The sequence below is a fragment of the Danio rerio genome, chromosome 21, assembly GCF_052040795.2.
Source record: "Danio rerio strain M-AB ecotype USA chromosome 21, GRCz13ab, whole genome shotgun sequence".
Lineage (NCBI taxonomy): Eukaryota > Metazoa > Chordata > Actinopteri > Cypriniformes > Danionidae > Danio > Danio rerio.
In genome coordinates, this window is record NC_141041.1 from 22,094,380 (window position 1) to 22,114,734 (window position 20,355).

The 20,355-nt window shown below is 40.6% G+C and overlaps 1 long non-coding RNA gene across 1 annotated transcript; it reads left to right on the top strand.

The window, feature by feature from the left end:
• The first annotated feature begins 12,175 nt into the window (after nucleotides 1–12,175).
• Nucleotides 12,176–13,779, top strand: LOC141379853 (uncharacterized). The gene is made up of 5 exons (XR_015520322.1): nucleotides 12,176–12,293; nucleotides 12,445–12,497; nucleotides 12,973–13,007; nucleotides 13,179–13,232; nucleotides 13,640–13,779. It is a non-coding gene; the product is annotated as an uncharacterized LOC141379853 (long non-coding RNA).
• The last annotated feature ends 6,576 nt before the right edge of the window (nucleotides 13,780–20,355 follow it).

Here is a 20,355-nt window from a genome sequence, read left to right on the forward strand (position 1 = left end):
TCCACCTCACCATATCTGATCTGACTGGAGGAACACTATCTCTCTCCATTAAGCAAGCAAACCGATTATTTATGCAAAGCATGTCCTATATACATTTTCGACATCCCTTCACCCACTCACACAATTCAAATGTTTTAAGTGTAAGCACAACTTAAACTATCCCATACACCCATACATTTTCACTCACCACAGTTCCAACTTATTTAGGGGTTGCCTAAATTTTTCTATTACTGCAGCAGGGATGCTCTAAGCAAGCTCTATACACTTACAAGTCCAATAACACTCGTCACACTGCCCTGCACTAATACAGCAGTAAATGCTTCTGCAGGAGCACACATTGTCTCCATACTGATTCTCTGCAGCAGCAGAACCGCTCCACTGTGCCATACTCACCCATTGCACCTGTAGCTAAGCCCTTATTCACTTCCTCTCTACATATCACTACTAACAGTATTTAATATTCTTGCGAGAGCATTCAAAACTCTCCAATACCGATCACTACTGCACCTATCCAATAGCAGTAGCGCTCCGCTGAGCTACACTCACCATAGCATCACAACAACCGCAGTGACACTCTACCTGAGCCCCTACTTACTTTCATCTCCACACATCCCTTCTGATATTTAATATTTTTGTGGGAGCACCTATAATGCTCCAATACTGACTACCACCGTACCTGCAACAGCAGAGATGCTCAGCCAAGCCTTATTCTCCCATTGCACCACTGTCACAGCGCAGCTCCTTTCCTTCCCACTCCCCAACACTGCACAGCAGTTATACATTTTCGGGAAAGCGTACCCGCCTCCCGACATTGACTTCCACCACACCTCTGCAACAGCAGAGAAGCTGCAGAGCTTCTTTTCCCCCCCGCTTCACTGTCCCAGCAGTGACGCTCTGCCTGAGCTCACATACACTTCCATTCAACATACCACTATTGACACGTCACAACAGTTTAAACGCCTCCATAAAAGCGTTTACTCGTTATTATCGTCTAGCTCAATTACACGTAACAGCCTCAGCGTGATGCATGTATACATTTGGAGAGGATATCAATTCATCCTCACAGCTCGCACTCACGACATCCACTATCTTGAATACAAGGACAGAAATTTAATTCTGCCTGTTCCCCAACCCGCCCCCCCCCCATCCCCCCACCTCTTTCAGCGCTCCCAGTTCAGCAAATAATCTCCCCCTATCTCTCTGCCAAGAGTGCCTGAACCCCGACCCCAACAGGAGCAAAACTTTTTTCCCCAAGGCTACCAGTATAAAATCTTTTCAGTATTCACTTCCTTCCTGCGTCGAGTTTCTCCGCACCTCCTTCTCCTTTCTAGCGTTGAGTTCCTCCGCACCTCCATTCCTTCCTTCAAGCGTCGAATGCTTCCGCTCTTTCCTCCATCCCCTCCCACTCTCCCCCCACCACCTCAACATCTTTTACTCCCTACCCCTTTCCAGCGTCGAGTTTCTCCGCTACTTTTCTCTTTTCAGCGTCGAGTTGCTCCGCTACTATCTCTTCCTTCTAGTGTTGTTCTTCTGCTACTCTCATCTCTTCAGCCTAAGTATCACCATTCAAGGCCTGACTCCCCCGGAGTCAATCAATTACCCCAAACCCCCCCCCCCCCCCCCCCACAATCGACAACTTTCTTGTTTTCTAGCGTTGAGTTCCTCCGCATCTCCTATTCTATGTTCTAAAGCGTTGAGTTCCTCCGCACCTCCTTTCCTTCCTTCAAGCATCGAATGCTTCCGCTCTTTCCTCCATCCCCTCCCACTCTCCCCCCACCTCCTCAATATCTTTTACTCCCTACCCCCTTTCCAGCGTCGAGTTTCTCCGCTTCTCTTCTTTTTCAGCGTCGAGTTGCTCCGCTACTATCACTTCCTTCTAGTGTTGAGTATTTTGCTACTCTTACCTTTCCAGTCTAAGCTTAGACTCCCCCGGAGTCCTGCCTAGCCCACCTCCTATAGGAGTCTCCACCACCCCCTCCCCATTTAGACTCCTGTAGGAGCCTAATCTTTCAGCTCTAACTCCCACGGAGTTACCCCAAGAGCTAAGACTCCCACGGAGTCCCCCCTCCCCTCTCTCTCTCGCCCCGGCCAAATACGCATCTTTCCTACCTTCTAGCGTTGAGTTCCTCCGCATCTCCTGTCCTATATTCCCTAGCGTTGAGTTCCTCCGCATCTCTTTCTCTTCCTTCCAGCGTCGAATGCTTCCGCTCTTTCCTCTCCCCCCTCTTACAACTTCTCTCCTCTCCCCACCCTTAACTCCCAATCCCCCTTTCAGCGTTGAGTTTCTCCGCTACTTTCTTTCTTCAGCGTTGAGTTTCTCCGCTACTTTACTATTTTCAGCATTGAGTTCCTCCGCTACTCTTTCTATATTTCAAAAACATCACTCACCAATCTGACTCCCAAGGAGTCTTCCCACGTTCTGACTCCCCCGGAGTCCTGCTCAGCCCACCACCTACAGGAGTCTCCACCTCTCCCTCCCTTCCCAGACTCCTGTAGTAGTCCAATCCTACAGCTCTAACTCCCACGGAGTTGACCCCGAGCTCTGATCCCCATAGGTTTCTTTTCTTTACCTTTCCAGCGTCGAGTTCCGCCGCATCTCATGCTCTCTTCTTCCCAGCGTTGAGTTCCTCCGCATCCTCTTTACTTCCTTCCAGCGTCGAATGCTTCCGCTCTTCTCTCCACCCCCTCTACAACCCCTCTCCCCTACCCACTACATTCCCCTTTCCCAGCGTTGAGTTCCTCCGCTACTTTTCTTCTTTCAGCGTCGAGTTACTCCGCTACTTTTCCTATTTCTAGCACCAAATCCCTCTGCTACTCTCCTTTCTTCCGTTAGGCTCCCCAACCCTGCCTCCCCGAACCCAACTCCAACAGAGTCCCCAGTCTCTCCTAAGAATCAGTTTCAACTTTTCTCCTGCAGTAACCTATCTCACTTCAATTCACATTCAGCAGCCGGATATGGCACTGACCTCTCGCCTTTTGGGGGGCACTTCAATACGCGGCTGCTGTCCCGAGATGAAAACCTTTGCCTTTTGGGGAGTTCTCGAGACCTACCTGACCTCGAATTCCCCTCTCGCCCTTCTAACGGGAGGGAGCCCCGGGCTCGAGAATATTACGAGCTCAGGGCTCTCTCCCGGGACAGCATGCCAAATACGCTTTATTGATTATCAGCTAAGTGTGAACTCTTGAAGTGTGGTTTATTCATAAACTAATTTCGAGAGGATCACGTGCTTATAATCAACACGGCTGGCTCCTTGTTAGCTCCGTAATCAGCCCTATTAGATGATTACGGAAGCATTATAAATAACCTTAGTTTTCCACTCCAGTTATCTTCGTCTTGAAGCTCCCCCCCTTCCACCCCTACATCCTCCCACTTTTTCTGATCGGGCGACACGGTGGCCCAGTGGCTAGCACTGTTGCCTCACAGCAAGAACACCGCTAGTCCAACCCATCGGGCTGGTTGGTGTTTCTGTGTGGAGTTTGCATGTTCTCCCCGTGTTCGCGTGGGTTTTCCCCGGGTTCCCCGGTTTCCTCCCACCGTCCAAAAACATAAACCATAGCAATCGACTAAAACAAATTATCACCCAATACAACCTGAGTTTACACTTCTCACGGTGACCAGCAGGGGAGTTCTCGAGACCTACCTGACCTCGAATTCCCCTCTCGCCCTTCTAACGGGAGGGAGCCCCGGGCTCGAGGATATTACGAGCTCAGGGCTCTCTCCCGGGACAGCATGCCAAATACGCTTTATTGATTATCAGCTAAGTGTGAACTCTTGAAATAGACGTCCGACCGTTTAAGCACTCTTTGGTTGTCAAAAATAAAAAGACACAAATAAATTGTAGTGATGAGACCCTCTATTTAGGATATAAAATTGCCATACATATAATATTTTTAGGTGACGCAGTAGGTAGTGCCGTTGCCTCACAGCAGAAAGGTCACTGGTTCGAGCCTCAGCTGGGTCAGCTACCGTTTCTGTGTGGAGTTTGCATGTTCTCCCTGCATTCGCGTGGGTTTTCCTCCGGGTGCTCCGGTTTCCCCCACAAGTCCAAAAACATGCGGTACAGGTGAATTGGGTGGGCTAAGTTTTCCGTAGTGTATGAGTGTGACTGAGTGTGTGTGTGTGGATGTTTCCCAGAGATGGGTTGCGGCCGGAAGGTCATCCGCTGCGTAAAAATTGTGCTGGATAAGTTGGCAGGTTAATTCCACGGTGGCGTGTAATAATAAAGGGACCAAGCCGAAAAGAAAATGAAGGAATAATATTTTTTAGATGCTTGAACTGTTATTGTCACCCTGAATTACCTTTTAGGGGATGTTTGGTGTCTTTTATTTAATTAGTTGTTTTGATGAGTGAAAACCTCCCCTTCAGTGTGTCTTTATGCCATGAACTATGTACTTTTTCAAAGGTCAAAAAGATACTTTCAAGAACAACATTGGCTTATTTTTTTGAGCCCCTCCAAATCATGCTAACAAAAAATGCTGAAAATACCACAATAAGTTCTACTTTACTACTGACCATATTTAAATGCCACAGTTTGACTTCTGACAGATCGGAGCTTTAGTGTGACATCAGTTAAAGCTGCACTAGGTGATCTGCCAAAATGCTAACTGGTTAGCATAATATTTCAAATACAATCCCTCCCCTGCTGTCCAAAGCCACGCCTCCTGAAATCACCAACGCGCACATCAAAGATGACGGACCCACTAGATCATGTCGCTCGCCAGTTAGAAAACTTGATAGTACTTTAAAAATACCACAATTCTGAATGAAAAACTGCATTATATCTAGCACGTTTTCAGTTAGCAAGCAAAACTTGTCATGATGTGCAATATTTCATGCATGCAAGGATCGCATGCAAATAAAGAGCCATCGGCCCTTAATTTTTGTCATAGAATTGTGTATTAGATTAGATTGTACGTCAGATCAACAGCACAGACTGAACTTATAGCACCAGGTTAAACTTTATGACCCCTTTATGGTAATCAAATTGAAAATGAACACAGGCCACAACTGACCATTGAGGATGATCTCCAAAATTAAACCAATGGACTTGTCCTGAACACATGCTGTCCACCAGTCTCCTTGAGGTTAGGTTATTAATATTAAATTAAAGAAATGAATAAATGATTATACACACTATATAGCCCATGACTGTTAAGACTGTTGCACTCTTTGTGTTGGCAATATGCTCATGTTTATATAGGCCTATTGTTATGTGTGCAACATTTGTATATTTATAGCCACCTCTGAGAAATGTCGGGGTCACAATGGTTTTAAGAAAAGACTTAAAAAGTCATACATTTGAAATAGTGACTGACACCTGCAGAAACCATGGTTGTGATGTTCCATTCCACTATAGACATGGTTACATCAAAACGAGTATTAAATATTAAGCCAAAAATATAAAACCGAATTATGTATACGCTACTATTTTTATAAAGTGATATGTGCAAATAAAAATACACACTTTTGTCTTTGCAGACTTTTCATCTTTGCATAAACTTGTGTTGTATTACAGTTTTTTTTTTTTCAGTCGCTTTGGTAAACTTCTCAGATTTGAAATTTGCTGAGCAGTGAGTGCATTTCTCAAAACAGCACATACAAATAGCCAAACAGCATGGATTACCTGCAAAGGCCAGTCTCTTGCTTAAAGTCCTTGGTTCATCTCTCAATGAACATGTCAGTGCCGTCAGAATGACAAGTCCTTGTGTCATTGTGTACGGATAAGATGTAGCGCCCTCACCGCCTGATGAGGGACAATAATGTTAATAAAAACACAGGAAACACGGAGCTGCTGCTGCTTCACGTCAGAGTCTGTGTATTGTTTTTTGAATGAATGCACTTAAAAGTATACTTTCACATTGTAGAACAACATATGTAAACATCTTCACAGATATTATATACACATATCACAAAATAATCACATACATATTCCTTGCACATTACTGCTATAAATTACTATAAAGTAATTATATGATTCTTCCTAAATAAACTATTCACAGTTTAATTATTCTATAACACACACAAAGGCATATAACCGACCTACACATATATCTCTCTTTATATATACATTGTAACCAACTATGGAAAATAATAGCACTTTGTGACTTTATAATTACTTTTGTAACAATATTCCCTTTGTTAGTTGTTATGTTGATACATATAATATACATTCACTTGACCGTTTCTACAGTTGGCATTTAAATCATCATATCATCATGTTACCGTTGGAATTACAGTGCAGAGCGTATATATATACAGTTAATACGAACTCTTTTATATATTAATATACACTATCAGGTTAATTTAATAGATGACACTTGTTGCTTTCACATCTCTAACGTATATTCAACACATTTTGATAACGATTTCAATATTTCATACCTGATGAGGGACAATAATGTTAATAAAAACACAGGAAACACGGAGCTGCTGCTGCTTCACGTCAGAGTCTGTGTATTGTTTGAGCAGCAAGCCCCTCCCCCTCATTAAGTATGAAGTAGAAGTAGCCAATCGGAAACATGTAAATCATAGCATCACATTACATTAATTTAAAATATTTATTTTCTATTCTCTACTTAATAAAACGAAAGTGTACAGACTAGAAAGACAAATTAACTTTGATTTTTAATTTCTAATAATTCGTAACCACTTCACTCTCCCCATCAAAATAAATGTCGTCCCGACATTACTTTCCTGTTTATCTCTCACGAAAACGGAATAATTTCTTGTCATCATGTGATATTAATGTCTAGTGGTTGTATGTCTCATTACTTGTGTGCTCTGCATATTATGAATAGGGGTACGAGTTGAGACTACCTAGTCTGTTTCTTCTTCTAATCCCACATTTCCTACACAAACTCTATCTTTCAATATATGTATGAATATACTGGCTCATATTGCTGCACAAGGTAAGTCCACGGAGTTACATTCTGCATTTCATATGGCATGGGATGAAAAGCTGTGGTGTTAGTATGTCCAACATTATAACAGGCTGGAGTGCCCAAATAGTCATAGGTAAATGTTCTTGGTTGTCTCCTTTCCCTTTGAGGCCACCTGGTTTCTTGTTCTGCCTCTGTGCTACTTTCACTCAAAGTAGTATATTCTTCTTGCATGTTCTCTGGTGCCTCTTCAGGTTGTTCCTCCTCTAACACATCAACTTCTTGTTGAGACATATCCTCAAGGTCCATTGAAACATTTGTTATCTGATCCTGTTCTGTCCGTTCACTGATTTGCTCTTTTTCTTTTTCAGGTTCACCAGACAAGTCACAAGGTAAGTGTTCATTTACTAACTTTCTGTTTCCCCCTTTAGATAATTCTGACTGAGCTTCAGATACATTCTGCTCTCTGAGTTCAACAATCTCTTGCCCAAGGCTCTGAGGCTGGATTTCAGGTAAGTAATAGTAATAAGGACAATCTTCATCCTCATCCTCTTTTGGCTCGTTCCTTTTTACTGGTTTTAGATTTTTTGATGGTCCTTTTGATTTTGCTTTCTTTCCAGGTTCAATCTCCAGTGGTAAGCAATCACAGGGCATCAATAAGTTTCGGTGAAGAACACGTGATCTTCCTTTACCCTGCTCAGGTCTCACTTCATAAATTGGGCATTCTTCCCCTAATCGTCGAACAACTGTGTGTATCAGATCCTCCCAGTGGCTTCGTAAATTCCCTGTGCCTCCCCTAGGTGTAAGATTTCTCACCAACACACGATCTCCTGGGTGCAACACTGAGCTCCTGACCTTTCCATCATAGTTCTTTTTGTTTCTCTCTGAAACCTTTTTGCTGTTCTCTTTTGCAATCTCATATGCTTCCTGCATTCTTTGACTCCATTTTGTTACATATTCCTTGTGGTCCTCAGTCCCTCCCTCTGACATTAATCCAAAAAGCAAGTCTACAGGTAATCTTGGCGAACGCCCAAACAGAAGATAAAATGGTGAAAATCCAGTTACCTCACATCGTGTACTGTTGTAGGCAAAAGTAAGTTTGTTTAACGATTCCTTCCAGTTGGACTTTTGTGTTTCTGTTAAAGTCTTTAACATCTGGAGCAATGTCCGATTGAAACGTTCCACTTGCCCATTTCCTTGTGGGTGGTATGGTGTTGTTCGTGATCCTGCAATTCCACAATTTTTCTTTAATTGAGAAAGTAACTGGTTTTCAAACTCAGCTCCCTGGTCATGATGAATCCTTTCAGGGAATCCGAATTTCAGTGCGTAATCATTGAAAATCCTTTCAGCAACAGTTTTTGCGGATTTCGATGTAGTGGCGTAAGCTTGAGCAAACCTTGTGAAGTGATCCATTATAACCAAGACATATTCATACCCTCCTTTGCTTTTGTCAAGGTGCAAAAAGTCTATGGAAACGAGTTCAAATGGGTGAGTGGTGACAATATTCATGAGTGGTGCTCTTGTTTCTTTACTTGGCTTTTTCTGTTTCAAACAATTACAACACTTGGTCACAAAATGTTCAATCTCGCGCTGCATTTTTGGCCAGAAGAACCTGTCAGTAATGAGGGATGTGGTCCTTTCCACTCCCTGATGACCCATTTTACTATGCAACTCTTGCAAGACACAATTTTTGTATTTTTCTGGCAACACAAGCTGAGTTCGGGTAGCTGTCTTTCTGCGAAGGATTTCATCCTCTCCGTAAGTAAGTTTGTCCCATTGGCGTAGCAAACTTTTACTTTGTATACTAAATGTTTTCAGTTGGTGTCTAGAAGGTTTTTCGCCAATCAACTTGCATTGTAATACTGGCCCAATATGGGCATCTTCCCTTTGTGCTTGTCGTATTTCATCAGTTGAATATCTTTCGCTTGACTCCACAGACTCTGCTGGGTTTTTAAGTGAGGTCATGGCTGTCCATGACGTTGTACAATCCTGCATTTCTATTGCCTGCACAGTTGCTTCAACACAATCAGATGTAAGTTCCTCTGTACACTGCTCCATTATAGTGTCAATGTCTAGTGGCATACGGGATAAACTGTCTGCATCTATGTTTTCTTTTCCAGGACGGTATTTTATTGTGAAATGGAAGTCTGCGAGCTCTGCAACCCATCTACATCCTGTTGCATTTAACTTTGCACTGGTCAAGACATAAGTGAGAGGATTGTTGTCACTGTACACTGTAAATGTGGGCGCATAGTACAAATAATCCTTAAACTTTTCGCTGACAGCCCACTTTAGGGCCAGAAACTCCAGCTTGCCTGAGTGGAGGTGGTACTTCTTTTCTGCGGCTGTCAAAGTTCGAGACCCATAAGCGATGACTCTTAATTTTCCATTTTGTTTTTGATATAAAACAGCCCCAAGTCCCTGATTTGATGCATCAGTGTGCAGTATGAATGGCTGTGAGAAATCAGGAAATGCAAGGACAGGTGGCTCAACCAAACAGTCAATCAGTCTCTCTAGTATCTCTTGATGTTTGTCTGTCCATATAATTTGTGTTTTGGAGGACAATCCCCTACTCTTTTCTTTCCACTTTTGATGACTTTTCTCTTTGTAATCCTCTCTGTTAGTTTCTGTTTGTTTCAGTAGGTCATACAAAGGTCCTGCGATCTTTGAAAAGTTCTTTATATATTGCCTATAGTAACTGAGCAGGCCCATGACAGATCTCAGTTGTCCAACTGTGGTAGGTCTTTTCTCTTTTAGGCTTTCCACGGCAGCTGTGTCAGCCGGATCCATTTTACTTCCTTCCTCAGACACAATTCTCCCGAGGTACCGCACTTCACGCTTAAACAACTCACATTTGATAGGTTTTAACTTTATCCCATACTGTCTTAATCTTTGCAAGACCTTTCTCACATCCTCTACATGTTTTTCAAAGGTTTTGCTAAAAACCAAGGTATCATCCAGATAAGGAACACAGATATTGTCTCTCAGCTCTTCCAGGCATTCCTCCATGCAGCGTTGGAACACTGAAGGAGCATTCATCAGTCCGAAAGGTACCCGAATCCACTCATATAAACCCCATGGTGTAACAAAGGCAGTTAGTGGTCTGCTTTCCTTGGCCATGAAACCCTGATGGTATGCTTTTCCTTGGTCAAGGAGTGAAAACCAGGAGTTCCCTCCCAGACTGTCCATTATATCTTGTACCCGGGGAATGGGCTGCCTATCAGGATGTGTTTTTCTGTTCAACTCTCTATAATCAATACACAAGCGTAAGGTGCCATCCTTTTTCCTGACACACACTACAGGTGAGGCATATGATGAATTTGATTTCTGTATCCATTTTTGTGCAATGAGATCATGCAGGTAATCTTTCATTTCCTGGTAGAGCGGTTTAGGCACTGACTGGTAAGTACGTGCTACTGGAGTAGTGTCTTTCAAAGAGATGGACAGTTGCAGTTTTTCAATGCTGCCTATGTCAGTTTCGGATTTGGAAAATGATGCCGCTTCCTCTTTTAACATTTGTTGAACAATTTGTTTTTCAGACTCATTAAGATGACTTAAGTTTACAGGTGGAACCCATGTGTTGTCAGGGGTGTGGCCAGCTTCAATTTTTATTTCATTTATTCTCAGTGATGGTAAGTCATTATTGTCAAACGCAGCTGTTGGATACACAGACTGTACTGGCTGTACTGTTCCTATAACTGTCTTGCCCATTAGCACTAAATCGTGATCTGTGGGGTTTTGTACACTGATGATGATGTGTGGGGACATGTGCTTCTGTAGGGTCACTACTGTTTCACAGAACTCCAACCCCTCTGTCCATTGTGGGTTAACATCAGGCTCAAAGAGAAGCAATGTGTCTTTTTTTTTTCGACGAGACTGTACCCTGCATTTTATTTGTACAGATGTGTGTTTTGGCACCTGAATATTTTCCTTTGTTGTTTTAACAAGGTATTCACATGGGGTTTCTTCGTGGATTTGATTAATAAAAGCATGTACTTTCTCTCTTTCCACACTAGGGAGAACTGTTCTCAGAAATTCATTTGTGACTGGCCGGGGTAATTTATTGTCATTTAGAATTCGCTCAATCACATTAAATCCAATAATAGGACGACAAAGCTGCCTGCCCTCCATCACCAGCACAGGTATGACAAGTTCTTTTGTTTCAGTTTCAGTTACTGTCAAACCAAAAGTCACTTCCACCCATCCCATGTAAGGAATATCCTGTCCATTTGCTGCCACAAGACGGAGACTTTCAGGTGCATCGATTACCTCTGTCACATCCCTCAACCTCATGTTTGGCAAGTACTCATTTTTCCACATTTCATCCACTATGCACACTTGTGATCCCGTATCCCATAATGCATCAACAAGCTGGCCTTGAATGTAACATGGTACAATACACTGCTTTCCAACAAAATCAGCACAAATAGATTCTTTTGCATTTGTTTTCTTTTCAATCATGGCAGAATTCATATCACGGTTGGAAACTTGTTTGCATTGATTCTTATGTTTTGTCCAGTGATGACATTGACAGGCTTTGGAGCAATAAAGTGTTTGCTTACAGGCAGAACATTGTTGCAAATTTAAGTCAGGATTCACTACACCAGTGGTTCTCAAACTGTGGTACGTGTACCAATAGTGGTACGCGGGCTTCCTTCTAGTGGTACGCGGAGGAATGAAATATGTCATGTACATGCTACATATATTTAAAAATTTATAAAAAATTATGTATATAATATGCCACATATGACACATAGCCTATATTTCTGAGTTAATCTGCCACGTTTTTTTTAACTGTGCCAAGTTGTAGCTGCTTTACTGGGCCTACTATGCTACTGTATTTCAATACTGCTCATTTTGGTGGTACTTGAAGAGGCAATTTTTTTTCTGAGGTGGTACTTGATGAAAAAAGTTTGAGAACCACTGCACTACACCACAGTGTGCACAGCTTTGTGGGGACTCCAATGTTTCACTGGTCACTCCCTGTCCCGCGGTCGTGACCCGGTCTCGTTTAACGACTGGTCTCTGTACATTATTGGATTTCGCACTCTGCAACCTGCCAGAAAATGGTCGCTACTCCCACATCTATAACAGTGGGTACAGTGCACATCTAATCCGCTCTGCTGACATGCCACACATTTCCTTAGATGGGTTGGAGGAGGGTGGTATTGTTGTGGAGGGAGCCAATGTTGTCGCTGATATGCTCCCCTTCACCTGTCATAGGGCTGCAGATAACGTGCAGTGTGGTATGTAGACTGGGGAGGTTGCATGCATATGGGATCCCTTAAATGGGTGGAGGACTGTGTGGGCATGACCTGAGGCTGTCGTATGGATTCTTTAATTTGAGCCACCTCTACACTGAGATCCTTCAACATTGCCATGTCAGACCGCATTCCTTTTAACTCACTCAAAAGGTCAGGTTCAACTTTCTCTGTGTTTCTGTGACACTGTGTCTTTCCTTTTTTTTCAATAGCGACTTCATTAACTTGTACAGGATTTACTTTAGTGAGATGATGTTGGGATAGATACTTTTTCTTGTTTTGACGCTCTGTTTCATTTGCACAGGCAACATTGACCTTGTCCAATAGAAGTTCATCGCTCACCTCATTTCTTGTGAGGTAAGGTTGCAGGTCACTTCTAATGCTATCATTTTGTAAGCCGGTCAGGACAGTGTGGAGAAACATACTCTGAACAAGATTTGGGTCATATTTCAAAGTAGATTCTGCCTCCTGGGAAGCAAACAGAATCTTTTGTCTCAAATCAAGACACCGAACAATAAAACTTTGTGGATTCTCCTTACTGCTCTGAACTTCTGATGTTAGCTGCTTGTACAGTTCTGTTGCACCTCTTTCCTGATAATGTGCTCGGAGAATTCGTCTCAAAATGGGCAAGGTTAGATTTGGTTTTCCTTCCAGATAGCTACGCAGCTGCATGCCTGGTGCTATCGCTCTGATTACAGCATCCACTATTTCAAGTTCCGAAACCCCTCTGCTCAGTCCATGCTCAATTTGATGAGCCAAACTTGAAAAAGTCAGTTTGTCTTTCTGTCCATGCTCACCGATCTGTCCTGAAATTTTAAATTCTCTATTCCAGGGAAACAAAACTGGTCGAGAGGGCACTTGATTTAGGTAGGTACTTGTTTCTTGTTGTGTGTTCATACTGTGGGATGCAAGAGGGTTTTGTGATTCGGTTGTGCGTTGTTGAGTGCTAGTGTTATGGTACGTGTAATCACCTGCTCCTTGTTTTTGTTCAATTAGCTTTTGCAGGGCTAACTGTAACGTGTCAATTTCTTTTTGCAGTCTTTCTTGCTCTACGTTTTCTGCTACCTGGTCTAAGGCCCCTCTTTTTGATGTGTGAGTTGTTTGTTTTTCTGGATCACTGTTTCCCAACTGAATTTCACAAATTTTATCTTTTAAGCACAAAAGCTCTGACATACCAGCATCTTCAAGCTCTTCTAATGTCTCTCTCTCAATGTGTTTTACAATCAAAGAAATGAGTACTGAACGACTTTTGTTGACAGCATTTTCACACTTAACTTCCAGAAAGTGACATAATTCAAGAAGGTTTCCTTTTGAGAGAGCATATAATGCTCCTATAACCTCAAGCTTCAAGTCCTCTAAGGAATCCATAGGTTGCTCAGTCTTTGGAAATGTGCAGTGTAATGTATGTGTGCAATGTCCGTAGCTGGCTGGAATCTTGCAGCAATCCTGATACTGTAAGTTGATCTCAGATTGAATGCACTTTTGTCCGAACACAACAGGGACCGTGGACACCCTCACTTCACTGATCTCCTAGGCTGAGTAAGAAGATGAATGGCACTGAAGGGCAACTGTCATCACTCGAAGCCGACCCACACTGCATCCATCCCAGCGGTGCCTCCAAAATGTAGCGCCCTCACCGCATGATGAGGGACAATAATGTTAATAAAAACACAGGAAACACGGAGCTGCTGCTGCTTCACGTCAGAGTCTGTGTATTGTTTTTTGAATGAATGCACTTAAAAGTATACTTTCACATTGTAGAACAACATATGTAAACATCTTCACAGATATTATATACACATATCACAAAATAATCACATACATATTCCTTGCACATTACTGCTATAAATTACTATAAAGTAATTATATGATTCTTCCTAAATAAACTATTCACAGTTTAATTATTCTATAACACACACAAAGGCATATAACCGACCTACACATATATCTCTCTTTATATATACATTGTAACCAACTATGGAAAATAATAGCACTTTGTGACTTTATAATTACTTTTGTAACAATATTCCCTTTGTTAGTTGTTATGTTGATACATATAATATACATTCACTTGACCGTTTCTACAGTTGGCATTTAAATCATCATATCATCATGTTACCGTTGGAATTACAGTGCAGAGCGTATATATATACAGTTAATACGAACTCTTTTATATATTAATATACACTATCAGGTTAATTTAATAGATGACACTTGTTGCTTTCACATCTCTAACGTATATTCAACACATTTTGATAACGATTTCAATATTTCATACCTGATGAGGGACAATAATGTTAATAAAAACACAGGAAACACGGAGCTGCTGCTGCTTCACGTCAGAGTCTGTGTATTGTTTGAGCAGCAAGCCCCTCCCCCTCATTAAGTATGAAGTAGAAGTAGCCAATCGGAAACATGTAAATCATAGCATCACATTACATTAATTTAAAATATTTATTTTCTATTCTCTACTTAATAAAACGAAAGTGTACAGACTAGAAAGACAAATTAACTTTGATTTTTAATTTCTAATAATTCGTAACCACTTCAGTGACAGTCAAATTACTTACTCATGTTGTCAATGTAACAGCGTACTCTGGATGGACGTCCTCATGTAAGCTACGGCTAATTTATTTCATTTTCTTGCGGCTTGTACTGTGATTCGTTGCCAGATCATGTCATTGTGATACAGAAAGAAAAAGACAGCACTTCATAGGACAAAGAAAACAAAAAACAAACCCAAAACAAAAGTAGAAATGTGAACATAGGACAATCTCCTTTCAGATACACCTCACCTTCGTTAGACAAAGTCCAGATTGACCTGGGAGCAATACCAATTATAGATTTAGAAAAAAACGTCTAATGGAAATGTACAGAAAAATGCATTATGACTAAATATTATGACAACTTGTTCCACTTCTTTTATATATAATATATAACTTGACATTAACTTTTTTCTCACACCCCACTGGTCATTTTTACGAGACAAAATTTTGTTGTTGAAAACTGTAAATTTGACTTTTGCATGCAAAAAGTACTTGAGTAGGAGACATTTTACTCGATTTGGGTCATTAAAATAACTCTGACTACCAATATAATGATATAGGTAGCCTATATCTGCTCTAGTAACTTAAAACCTACAGTAGTTTGACAAAAAAAAGGGAAAAAAAAAGAAAAAAAGACCAAAACAATACCCATTCTTGTCTTAAGGAAATTTTTATTGAGCAATTTTTTGAAGAACAGTAAGTTCATGACATGTTAAATATATAGTATATTCTGCTGGTTTTAAACATACATACGTAATAATAAATACAGTCATGTAACATCCATAACATTACCATTATGTCTTAGGACATCTTTGATTAACTTTTTACTACCTTCCCCAAATGTTGACTAATGAAGGTACATTTTTAACAACTATTTACTTGTTAGGCTACTTTATTGTCAAACCACGTTGCGTACAAATGCATTCAACAGACCTGTATGACAGTGTATTGCTGTACATGACAAATAAAAACACGAGACAGGTGTTTAGAAAGAGAAGTTTATTTTGAACTTACCTTGGTCAATTTCTAAGAGCAGCCCCGAGAGAACTGACAACACCGAGCGAGAACCGCCGTGCTTTATAGGAATGCATATGAAAATATTTACATGGCGACGTCACTGCTGGGAGTCTCGTTGTTATGGTGAGCGCTGAGGAGAGCACGCCTCCCATTGGACCAAACAGGCTCGGGAATCTCCGTCACGGCGTGACGGCGAGTTGCGGACAAAAACATATTAAATATACTGAATATATATTTTTACATTTTTTTTGGTGCCGTGTGTTATTCTGGGATGCAGTAGAATAGGGAGACAGATGATTATAATTAAAGACCAATGACTCTGACAAACTCCTAGTGGTGGTAAGCTTCTTATTATCCAAGATCGCCATCTAGCGGTCTCATAACCTAATAGCATGTTACTTGCTACTCCACTACATCATGCCCGTAGCCGGGGTGGGGGCATGCCTAGCCCTAACTTAAACGTAAACCCAATTAGTACCTTACTAATTATTAACAAACAGCTAGTTAGTTTATTATGCCAGTAGTGTTAGTTTAATTGTTTGTTAATACTGTGAATTGTGACCTAAACTGAAAAAGTGTTGCCAAAAGGTCCAGCATTTGTCCTTTTAATTATTTTATGTAATTGAATATTATATATTTATCAAATAATGAATATAATATGTTTATATTCAATATATATTCCTGTCACGTCTGTGTTTTTGAGGCTGTTTGCTCACTTCATTCGTTTGTTTTTTTTTTTTGTTTTGTTCTGATCAGATATCCATCCGATCGCTCAAACCACTTCAGAAGGTCATCTGGGATGCGTTTCAGATGAAACTGGACAGGTCTAATCATAACCTGGAATGAGCTTAAGTGAGAATTGGTGTCTGTACTGCAGTTCGTTGGCCTATGCTAAAGCACGTAGTTCAATAGGCCTAGATGTCGACTAAATGAGCAGTCAGTCTTGTTGAGGCTAGCCTACTCCTAATTGAGTGGAGGAACTATGACGTCAATTTGTATGCAAAAACCCGGAAAAGAGTTAGAATTTTAGCAGTTCCGGTTCCTTCGTCCCAAAGTCAATGGGTTTTCTCGATGGGGTTTCAGTAAAATCGCTTAAATAAGGTTCGTGGCAAACACAAACTCAAAATACTTTCACGTTTTGTTCTACGACATAAAACACATCACTTACAGCACACTCTTGACTTTTTTAATGGGTTATGCTTCTTTAAAAAGACGCTTGCTATCAAGTTGCTAAATGGGACTACAGGCGGCGTCGGAGACATTATACGTCATCGAGCTGATCTGGTCTGGAGCGCAGCTCGCTCGTGTTGGGCATTTGGATTAGTCTGATATTTAGGTGTTTTCATGAATAGTATTATATAGTTTGTAGTATTATTCTAATTGGGAATTCAGATTGTGTGTAGATAATTCCTTCACTTGTAAAGGCTGACGAGACAGATTCATTTGCTAATCATTTATGCTAATTAAACAATATTATGAAGATAACGTCACTGCCTACTAGTGCAGCCGGTCTCTCTCCTGCTCTCAGTAATGCAAACGTATGAATAAACGTGTAGAACTACATGCATGTAGGTCAGTAAATGGTGAGTGCATTTTCATTTTTAGGGTGAACTATCTCTTTAGGGACTCAATACTTTGGTTGCCAAATCCAATAAAACAAGGTCTAATGGACCTTGTGCCATGCTAAGCAAGCGTCTCTCTCTTTATAGACGTCCGACCGTTTAAGCACTCTTTGGTTGTCAAAAATAAAAAGACACAAATAAATTGTAGTGATGAGACCCTCTATTTAGGATATAAATTTGCCATACATATAATATTTTTAGGTGACGCAGTAGGTAGTGCCGTTGCCTCACAGCAGGAAGGTCACTGGTTCGAGCCTCAGCTGGGTCAGCTACCGTTTCTGTGTGGAGTTTGCATGTTCTCCCTGCATTCGCGTGGGTTTTCCTCCGGGTGCTCCGGTTTCCCCCACAAGTCCAAAGACATGCGGTACAGGTGAATTGGGTGGGCTAAGTTTTCCGTAGTGTATGAGTGTGACTGAGTGTGTGTGTGTGGATGTTTCCCAGAGATGGGTTGCGGCCGGAAGGTCATCCGCTGCGTAAAAATTGTGCTGGATAAGTTGGCAGGTTAATTCCACGGTGGCGTGTAATAATAAAGGGACCAAGCCGAAAAGAAAATGAAGGAATAATATTTTTTAGATGCTTGAACTGTTATTGTCACCCTGAATGACCTTTTAGGGGATGTTTGGTGTCTTTTATTTAATTAGTTGTTTTGATGAGTGAAAACCTCCCCTTCAGTGTGTCTTTATGCCATGAACTATGTACTTTTTCAAAGGTCAAAAAGATACTTTCTAGAACAACATTGGCTTATTTTTTTGAGCCCCTCCAAATCATGCTAACAAAAAATGCTGAAAATACCACAATAAGTTCTACTTTACTACTGACCATATTTAAATGCCACAGTTTGACTTCTGACAGATCGGAGCTTTAGTGTGACATCAGTTAAAGCTGCACTAGGTGATCTGCCAAAATGCTAACTGGTTAGCATAATATTTCAAATACAATCCCTCCCCTGCTGTCCAAAGCCACGCCTCCTGAAATCACCAACGCGCACATTAAAGATGACGGACCCACTAGATCATGTCGCTCGCCAGTTAGAAAACTTGATAGTACTTTAAAAATACCACAATTCTGAACGAAAAACTGCATTATATCTAGCACGTTTTCAGTTAGCAAGCAAAACTTGTCATGATGTGCAATATTTCATGCATGCAAGGATCGCATGCAAATAAAGAGCCATCGGCCCTTAATTTTTGTCATAGAATTGTGTATTAGATTAGATTGTACGTCAGATCAACAGCACAGACTGAACTTAAAGCACCAGGTTAAACTTTATGACCCCTTTATGGTAATCAAATTGAAAATGAACACAGGCCACAACTGACCATTGAGGATGATCTCCAAAATTAAACCAATGGACTTGTCCTGAACACATGCTGTCCACCAGTCTCCTTGAGGTTAGGTTATTAATATTAAATTAAAGAAATGAATAAATGATTATACACACTATATAGCCCATGACTGTTAAGACTGTTGCACTCTTTGTGTTGGCAATATGCTCATGTTTATATAGGCCTATTGTTATGTGTGCAACATTTGTATATTTATAGCCACCTCTGAGAAATGTCGGGGTCACAATGGTTTTAAGAAAAGACTTAAAAAGTCATACATTTGAAATAGTGACTGACACCTGCAGAAACCATGGTTGTGATGTTCCATTCCACTATAGACATGGTTACATCAAAACGAGTATTAAATATTAAGCCAAAAATATAAAACCGAATTATGTATACGCTACTATTTTTATAAAGTGATATGTGCAAATAAAAATACACACTTTTGTCTTTGCAGACTTTTCATCTTTGCATAAACTTGTGTTGTATTACAGTTTTTTTTTTTTCAGTCGCTTTGGTAAACTTCTCAGATTTGAAATTTGCTGAGCAGTGAGTGCATTTCTCAAAACAGCACATACAAATAGCCAAACAGCATGGATTACCTGCAAAGGCCAGTCTCTTGCTTAAAGTCCTTGGTTCATCTCTCAATGAACATGTCAGTGCCGTCAGAATGACAAGTCCTTGTGTCATTGTGTACGGATAAGACAGTCAAATTACTTACTCATGTTGTCAATGTAACAGCGTACTCTGGATGGACGTCCTCATGTAAGCTACGGCTAATTTATTTCATTTTTTTGCGGCTTGTACTGTGATTCGTTGCCAGATCATGTCATTGTGATACAGAAAGAAAAAGACAGCACTTCATAGGACAAAGAAAACAAAAAACAAACCCAAAACAAAAGTAGAAATGTGAACATAGGACAGTCTCCTTTCAGATACACCTCACCTTCGTTAGACAAAGTCCAGATTGACCTGGGAGCAATTTACCAATTATAGATTTAGAAAAAAACGTCTAATGGAAATGTACAGAAAAATGCATTATGACTAAATAGTATGACAACTTGTTCCACTTCTTTTATATATAATATATAACTTGACATTAACTTTTTTCTCACACCCCACTGGTCATTTTTACAAGACAAAATTTTGTTGTTGAAAACTGTAAATTTGACTTTTGCATGCAAAAAGTACTTGAGTAGGAGACATTTTACTCGATTTGGGTCATTAAAATAACTCTGACTACCAATATAATGATATAGGTAGCCTATATCTGCTGTAGTAACTTAAAACCTACAGTAGTTTGACAAAAAAAAGGGGGAAAAAAAAGAAAAAGACCAAAACAATACCCATTCTTGTCTTAAGGAAATTTTTATTGAGCAATTTTTTGAAGAACAGTAAGTTCATGACATGTTAAATATATAGTATATTCTGCTGGTTTTAAACATACATACGTAATAATAAATACAGTCATGTAACATCCATAACATTACCATTATGTCTTAGGACATCTTTGATTAACTTTTTACTACCTTCCCCAAATGTTGACTAATGAAGGTACATTTTTAACAACTATTTACTTGTTAGGCTACTTTATTGTCAAACCACGTTGCGTACAAATGCATTCAACAGACCTGTATGACAGTGTATTGCTGTACATGACAAATAAAAACACGAGACAGGTGTTTAGAAAGAGAAGTTTATT